Source organism: Euprymna scolopes, chromosome 2 (assembly GCF_053919585.1).
Source record: "Euprymna scolopes isolate OS-2025 chromosome 2, ASM5391958v1, whole genome shotgun sequence".
In the NCBI taxonomy this organism is placed as follows: domain Eukaryota; kingdom Metazoa; phylum Mollusca; class Cephalopoda; order Sepiida; family Sepiolidae; genus Euprymna; species Euprymna scolopes.
In genome coordinates, this window is record NC_136483.1 from 199990210 (window position 1) to 199999740 (window position 9531).

Below are 9531 nucleotides of genomic sequence, written 5' to 3' on the forward strand. Positions count from 1 at the left end.
CCAGGCATTGCTATTGTATTAATATATAAATTTATAATATTTATTAATGATTGTCAAAAAAAAATTAGCTCTCAAACACACATTTATGCAATATTTATCACAGTAGTTCCGAGCCAGGGTCTCTACCGAGACTGCGGGTCATAAATTTGTGATCTGTATAGAGCGTAAACTAACAAAAAAGAAGATGGCACTCGGTGTCTTTTTAGATATTGTTGGAGCTTTTGACAACATACCCTTCAGTAGTATGTTCAAGTTGCTACGAGAAATCAATGTGCCACCAGTACTCATCCCATGGATTGAGTATATGGTGAGGCACAGAACAGTTCAAGTAGAACTACTGAGGGCAACTGTTAAAAGGGAAGTAGTTAAATGAACCCTCAAAGTGGGGTTTTATCACCTTTACTATGGAACTGTATGCTGAATCCTCTTTTAAAGTTCGGTTTTTTAAATATAAAAAAACGATACACGGGATTGAACCTAAAATCTTTCCACCAACCCTCGGTACTCTAACCTTTACGTTAACATGTCATATTGGCAAAATCGCAGTAAAAAATATTTATATACAAAAAAAGTTATGCAAAATAAAAAAAAGCGTTAGTCACTTATGTACTTACTCTCCTGTTTGTTAACTCACATATTTTGTTGTAAACTTTTTTTCTACTGAGCCAATTTTCGAAATTTTTTTTTTCAAAATGTAGCTAATGAGGTGTTCTATCCAACTATATACTGTTTGAAATTTGGTTGCAAACGGAATTAGTGGTATGGGTTTGAATGTGTCTCGATTCATTCAATTTCGGACTTAAGCATATATTCAACCACTACCGTGGTTGAATGATAGTATAGTATTTTACTTACATTTTTAACGATGTCTTCTGTTTATTATTGTAGGAACGCTTATTCTATTTTATTCAGTAATAAATATATTTTTTTACATTTAACGCTACGAGTACGTTTTTTTTTTTTTTACTGTGCCACTTTATGTTTTTTTTTATTTACTTTTGAGTGAGCCTTACACAACAAAAAATATGTTTAGAAATATATGTTACAAAAGTCATGAATTAATTAAATAAATCACCAAAGTCACCATTCACAAATACACTGAATAACACAGAGTCAAAACATATTTTACGTCTTGTTCTGTTTTTTTTTTGTTTTACGACATATCAATCCTTTTTCGTGTTATTTAATGCCGAATCGAGTCATTTTGTAACATTTATGCAGCTTCACGCTGTTTACATAGTCATTACTTATGTTTTGTTCGTTTTATTTTGCTTCTTTTACAGGCATTCATCTTCTAATGCCCACCGACAATTTTTTTTTTTAATATGAAATAAAACAGTGTTTCATTACTTACGATTTAATTTATTTAAAGAAATATTTATTTCCTATTTAAAGATTTTCAATATATTTTATTTAACTGAAGAATTTTTCCATTATTTTTATTATATTGTTAGGTGAAGTTTCAGAATAGTTAACCCCCATCCCCATATTAAGAATGGCTTTCAGCATGATTCTTACAATAGTGGTATCAAAGTTTTTTGGTAAATAACGCTACTACAGAACACTGACCACTCTAATTTGTTTTGTTTTTTATAGGTAATTGAGGTCGCTGACAACGAATCTGATAGTCAAACTTGGGGCAAATTTACCGTTTGCATGGTATTAACCCCCGAACCCACGAATAACTTTCCACCATTTTGCAGCATGAACGACGGCTTGCTTCACCTAGCAAACTGCCTTCTCACATGGCGTATCAATCAAAAAATTACGGACTGACATTTTTTTAATGACTTACAGTTAAAGAAAAGTGCAATAAATTGGGGGACTTTTTTTTTATTTTTGTCTGGCGTAGTTTTTAATGTGGTTTACAAAAACATAAGCACCAAACATCTTTATGTTTTTCATTCTTTTTTTACGGGAGGGGGATTCAATTATAGAACTTATGTGGCTTAATAGGTGCTTTTGCAGTTTAGTTATATGTTTTTCCGTAAGTAACGCACCGACATTTACCAATTAGAACACCATTTAACATTTTCCGAAGATTTTACTATGTACATTGGGGGCGCGATCGGGTGAGGGGCGGATGTGATGTTGGGGCACGCGCGCCCCAACATCACATCCGCCCCTCACCCGATCGCGCCCCCAATGTACATAGTAAAATCTTCGGAAAATGTTAAATGGTGTTCTAATTGGTAAATGTCGGTGCGTTACTTTTTGAAAATTTGAAAATTCTATGTTCCAGGTAAAAAAAAAAAAACAGATAAATTACCCCCCCCCTACTCCAACTTGGAGTGCTTTCCTTTTCTTGTTTTATTTCTTTTTCAGCTAATTTTAAATTTTCCACCCAAAAAGTGCTATAATGTATTTTTGAAAATTAGAAAATTCTATGTCCTGGAAAAAAAAATCCCCTCCCCCCAACGTAGTTTTCTTGGTGAAGCCATCATTTATGCTACAACGTGCATGCGTGTAGCATAAACGGAAGCTGCAAAATGGTGGAAAGTAGTTCGTGGGTTCAGGGGTAAATACCATGCAAACGGTAAATTTGCCCCAAGTTTGACTATCAGATTCGTTGTCAGCGACCTCAATTACCTATAAAAAAACAAATTAGAGTGGTCGGTGTTCTGTAGTAGCCTATCTGGATATTTACCGGGTTTTTTTTTTCTTATTTTAAAACAAATTATAAAAAAAAAAGATACAAGACCATTAATTTTTTTTCATTAAATCGCTATTTAGGTGAAGGTTCAAAATAGTTAACCCTTCTCCCCATAACCGTTTTTTCATGCAGTAAAATACTTTGTTTCAATAATTATGGTTTAAATAAATATTTATTCCTTATTTAAAGATTTACAGTATATTTTATTTAACTGAAGAAATATTTATTGTTCATACATATATTTTTCCTTTATTTTTTTTACATTGTTAGGTGAAGTTTCAGAATAGTTAACCCCCCTCCTCATATTAAGAATGGCTTTCAGCATGATTCTTACAATAGTGCTATCAAAGTTTATTGATTTTTCTTATTTAACAAAAATTATAAAATTTAATTTAAATCTATTTTTTTGTGTATAAACAATCAAATGATCCAAAATCTACAATTAATTCAATTGTACCAGCTATCTCGAATAGGATCTCAAATATATCAGCTGACAAAAATTTTCAACATTTTACAACAACGCTGTAAGGCATTCAGGATATATGGATAATATAGAATACAAAAAATAACAAAAAGAAAAAAACCCTAAGATTAAAATGTTAGAATCAGTAATTACCCATTGTATGACCCAAGAGACCCGTAAAAACGATATAATACAATCTACTCTGAGCAAAAATAAGCCCATCCTGAAAGATGCTAATGTTAATTTCAAGCCACAAACAAAATAAGACAAATAGACGACAAAGACGAAAGAAGTCCATATGGTTTAATCCATCTCATAGCTCGAATGTAAAAACACACATACCTTAAGAATTTTTCAAAATAGTAGAAAACCCTTTTAAATACTCACATAAATATAGTACATTATTAAAAAAAAACGCTATAAAAATATACTTAACAATGCCGAATTTAGCACAAACAATCATATCTTGTAATAATATGAAAATAAAAAGTTCAGACACATCCCCTACCTATGTCCCATATAAATAAATGTAATTGACAAAATAAAGAGCTTTGTCCGCTGAATAATGATTTCATACATAAGAACGTTGTATATTCTTGACAAAACTTCTGATGCATGAAACCCATCTTAATAACATAATAACCAATGTCTAATCAAAATATTTCAACCATAGAAAGTCACACGGCTACCTTAAATAACAACAACTCACAAAACAATTCCTGTAATAATATTCCTAGAATTAACTCGCAACCAATGGACCAGTATACATCAGACTCTTCTCCTGAAATTTATTCAATTCAAAACCACCATATATCAAATACCAACTTCGATATTAACCTAATGAACTAAATTGAAATTCGATATAAAAACTTATACATATATAGACACAACTTCTAATTTAATAAAACTGAGAATCTCAAACACACATTCCTTCAAAAACGAAAATACACAGAATAAAAAAAGCCCTTCTTTAACTACCTTAATCAAAAACCTAACACTTAGGAAGATTTTAAATGGGATATACTAAAAAAAGCAAAATCTTCCACACCAGGATCTAAAATTTGTAATCTCTACATATCCAAAGCAGTTAAAATAATTAATTTCCCTAGAGTCACAAGCAATACTAAAAACGAATTAGTCTCACAATGCAAACACAAGAGAAAATTTAAATTACAGCCAGTTTGAAATAACATAGATAATTTCGCTTCACTGCATATTATCATTTTATTCAAAATACTCAATCTTGCCTTCTTCTCTTATATATAATCTAATATGTTCTTTATGAATCCTTCAATCGGCTTAATCGGGTGTTTCTCTTTTGTAATTCATTCTTCCTTCTTATTTCACCAACACGTTTTCATAGTGCATGTTAACTCTTAGCTCCCGAGCTTCACTTTTAGAAAAAATCATTTCATATTCTTTGCACACTTATATTCATCTACGTATAGCACTATCCTGACTCCCCCTTAATTTTACTATTTTAACTCATAATTTTCATATTTGATTATAACTTTATTGATATGCTTCTAAACTACCTCCCACAATCTAAATGGAAATAAAAACTTGATTTGCTCAACTGCAACTCATCTTCTGTGCCTTTCTGCAATCTCCTTTCGTCTGCAGAAATGCAATCGCCTACAATTCATCCAAGATCTTTTTATTAAATTCTAATATTGACTAACTGAAATTTAATAAGACAAATAACATTAGCATAAAAAATATATGTACGCCTATGTCACAGTAACATGTATTCGGTGGGTTTCTGACAGTACTTTGTATAGTTTTTAGCTTTAACTCATTTTTCTAAACTGAACGTATTCAACAGAGAGTCTGCCGACATTTGTATTTTTCAAGTACACAAATAAACACTGTTTTGCGAGTCGATTAAACATTTTACATAAAATAAAAACACTAAAAATTTAACCAATTCGGTAGAAAAGTAACTTATCTTCCCTTTGATAACATTTATTTGAGTGGCAATATGCCTTGTTTGAGGTGAATGTGAGCAAAAGAAACAAAAAGACATCTCGGGTGAATGTTGCTGACTGGTTGGTTGGTTTATACAGGTAGAGGATTGTGTCAAAAGTCAGGTACTTTCTGGAGCAATAGAATGATCCAACCATTTTTACCAGCTACTGTAGAAACAGATTTGATGCAAGTTTTCCATTTAAGTTCTTGTGTAAAAGTTGTGATAAGCTTATCAAAACAAGAGTCTTCATCAAAGTTCGTTTCAATTGAGGCAAAACAATGATCCGAGTGTTACAACTGTGTAAATCAAATCTATCACCTTTCTTTATTAGCAAAAGGGATGTCGAGTCTGCAAACAGAAATTTCCTTCTAAAGAAAGGTTCCTTGAATTACAGAAACTCAATGTCTTTCTGAATTGGACATCTTTTCATTTTCAAACGATCTGATTTTTCCGAAAAAGAATGATAAAAAGAGGGAAATATTCACATTTTTTTGCCATTATTTTTTAAATTTAAAACAAAGTCCCAAAATCAATGCGTCCTCTATCTCGATTTGAAAAAAAAAAATCAACAAATTGTTTCTTTAAGATATTCATATTACAATTGAAACCAGTGACGTCAGAATAAAAATACAAATTGAATCCGACAAATATTGCATAGTTTGAATATTTTGAATAAACAGACAAAATATCTTAAAAATGTTTTTTTTTTTTTAAATAAAATTGACTTTTTCTCATTGAAAATTACACATTTTCTTGAAAATGCTTCCAAGAGTGATTTGGTGAATTCTCATTACACTAGCGTGACGATGCGCCTAAAAAAAGTTCAAAGTAAAAAGATTTTATCCACATCACAACATGCAACAACATCTGAATAAATATTGAATATTTTCTACAACACCAAATTACATGATTCCTCTGAATTAGCACGCGCACACACACACACACACACACACACACACCCTGCTTCCCACCTGACTACAACCTGGATGTCTTCAAGTCCAACGTAAACAAATTCCTAATGAACCACCCCTTAAGTAAACACTTCAATAAATCTCCACACTAACTTACTGTACTTGCAATTACCCTTATCCCTGAGTGGCTTCCTGGCCTTGATAAGTGGTGACCACTGTGTAAAATAAAAACAAAAAAAAAAAAGCACAACTAAAAAATCTATGATTTTATTTTTTTAACGGAAATCGCTCCAGACAACGCATGAATTTACTTGATGTAAGGAGCTAAAAAACATATTCTGCTTCAAAGTCTAAAATCATCTCAGAAGAAGTGTGGGGTACATAGATTCTGTACCAAAACACAGCAATTATTCACCCTTTGTCAGAAACATTGTTCATGGAATATGATGACTAAAGGACAAAATAAAGGAAATGAGAGTTAATATCTGGAACAAGGCAGGATCAGAGTGTAGTATCTGTTCTGATGCTACACTCAAGTTGATTTGTCCTTAGTCGATGGAGGGAGAAACCTTTCAATACTGCAGTATTTTTTTTTTTTTTTTTGCCTACTTCCAGTGCCCTTTTTGGGGGGAGCTGGTTTTCCCCACATTAAAAATGACCTTGTGTCACATTTTGCTTATGCGGGAAAGCAAATAAATAACTATCATTCATTTTTAATGAGTTTTCAAATTTAACACATGAACTAAAATGTAACAATTTGCTAGAGACAGCATAAAAATGTCCATTAATATTTCTAAATGTTTGAGATGAGGATTGATAATTTGTATTATTTGAATGCTCAAACTACTGTTCTCATATTGTTATTTTCACAACATTTTGACTGATATAACCTTCGACCTTCTTCAGGTGTATCTTGTTGAACTTGGGAATCTTTTCATCAAACTCAAGGACTTGTGGCATAACAGATAAGGTACTAGGTAAAATTCTACTAGTGGTTGAACGTTCAATCCTCAGTGCAGACGATACTAAGAATACAATTGTGAATTACTTAAGACTTCTACTCAGTCATGGCTGACGGAACAAGAACATATTATCAGTGTGAATTAAATAAAGAGTTCCGTTAGAAACTCCGTGCAGATTCCTGTGTTCAATAGAAAGATTTTAGAATTCAACAAAATATATCTGAAGAAGGTTGGAGGTTATATCGACAAAACGTTGTGAAAATAGCATAAGAACAGTAGTCCAAAGAATTTATATGAATAAAAAATCTTTTTATATAAAAATATTTATATAGAAGTAAAATATTTCCAATTAAAAATTAATGGCCTCTGAACGTGTTAAATTAATGGCCTCTGAACCTGTTAAATTGCAAACTTTACTCTAAAGTCTGAGCATAAATATGCCATGGTTTATTTATGTTATTTTATTTATTTTTCGTGCTTCTTCATTATTGGAGCGAAATTCTAAAATCGAAGTATTGAATTTCGAGTAAAACCAATGGTATCTACTTAATTGTCATGTCACGGTAATGGACATATCCAAAAATTATGAAAAACGATAAGGTAGAAAATTAATTATTAATGAAAACAATTTTCAAAGACAATAAGCGAACATTAAGTTTACTAGAAAAAAGAAACCGGAGAGCTCGACTCGTAATAACCGAAAACAATTTTCTGAAATTGTAAGCTAAGTTAGAAAAACTCGATTTTCGCTGCCTTTGAAAACTGTTTTAATTCATAATTAATTTTCTACCTTATTATTTTTTGTAATTTTTTTTATATGTTCATTGCTGTGGCATGACAATTAAGTAGATACCATTGGTTTTATTTGAAATCAAATATTTCTAATTTCGCTTTAATAACGAGAAGCACTATTGACTAATTATGAAGAAGTCAAATCGATGTTTGCATTTTAAGTTACTCATGAATTATCCCCCCTTAACTAGAATTGGATTACTTTAAAGCCTTTACCGTTTGCCTTTAAAGTGGCGAACAGAATTTTTTTTTTTTTTTAACTAGCCAGGATTGAAACTCAACCGCCGAGGTGACAATCAGTGCTTCTAACTGTTACGCTATTTGACTGCTGTTAAGATGGGTTCACGAAATTACAATTATTAAATAGTGTTCAAACGTTTAAGCTCTATTTGTGTACGCAAAGAGCATTGTGTGTGTGTGTGTGAGATTGTGTGTGCGTGTGTGTGTGTGTATATATATATATATATATATATATAAAAATTTAAAATATATATATATATATATATATATATTTTTTTTTTTTTTTTTTAATTTTTTATTATTACATTTTCACCCCAAACAAGGCAAATTGCCACTTTGGTGTAGGGGGCTACTATCAGGGGAAACAACTACTGGGGTACTATGTAGGGATTTGGGCAGCAAGATGTCGGTTCACGTTACACTTGAACTTCTGCACGTCAGTACTGTTGGGGAAGCAGGGACCTGGAATGGAATTCCAGAGTCTACCGGTTCTGGGGAAGAAACTATTGGAGTAAAAAGATCTTTTACATCTAGGGATCTCTACAGTGTGGGGGTGGGATTTAGCAGCCTGTCGGGTTTGTCGAGGGTGCTCACATTGTGGGGGCACAAGTGATTGCAGTTCGTCAGAGCATTCACCACTAAAATACTTGTAGAAAAGGTAGAGGGATGCAACATTTCGTCGATGGGACAGAGACTGAAGCTTAGATGTCAGTTCAGGGCCTATCAGGTTTGCGACTCTCTTTTGAACCTTGCCAAGGAGCGAGAGACTAGTAGCAGATGCACCAGCCCAGATGTGACAGCAATACTCCATACATGGGCGAATGGTGGCCTTATAGAGGTACAGGATACTTTCGGGTGTTAGTAGTTGTCTAGCACGGTAGAGAGAGCCCACCTTTCTTGCAGCGGCCCTGGCAATGCCTTCAATGTAATTGTTCCAACTCATGTTTCCTGTGAACGTTAGGCCAAGGAGTTTGAAAGATGTACTCTCAGATAAAGAGCCGTTGGCCATTGCTATAGGTGGTAGATATATATATATATATATATATATATATATATATATATAATTTTAGTCATTCAATAAATTTTAAAATTTAGGACGTGAAATTGTTAAATTTCACATCAAAATCAAAAGTATTTTATTATTCTATGAAAGACAAAGAATACATTTTCATCCTTATATATATATATATATATATATATATATATATATATATATATATATATACGTTTTATTTTTTATTACGGTATTTTTCTGTTAAGTTACATTATTGTTTCAGCTACTCGGCCGTTCTTTTGGCCGTCTGTATCTTCCTCAGACTTTTACATATATATATATAATTATAGAAATGCAACTTTGTCTCTATGTGTGTATGAGTTCGTTCCTTATAGACTCCCAAACGGCTGAACAGATATTCTTAAAAATTTACAGAACTTTAGTAAATAAGTTTGGGGGTGATCTAAGTAGACTTTTGTCTCAGAATATCCCCAATAATTACCGATAATCGCAACCGTTATTTTAATTTATCTATCATCAGTAAAGT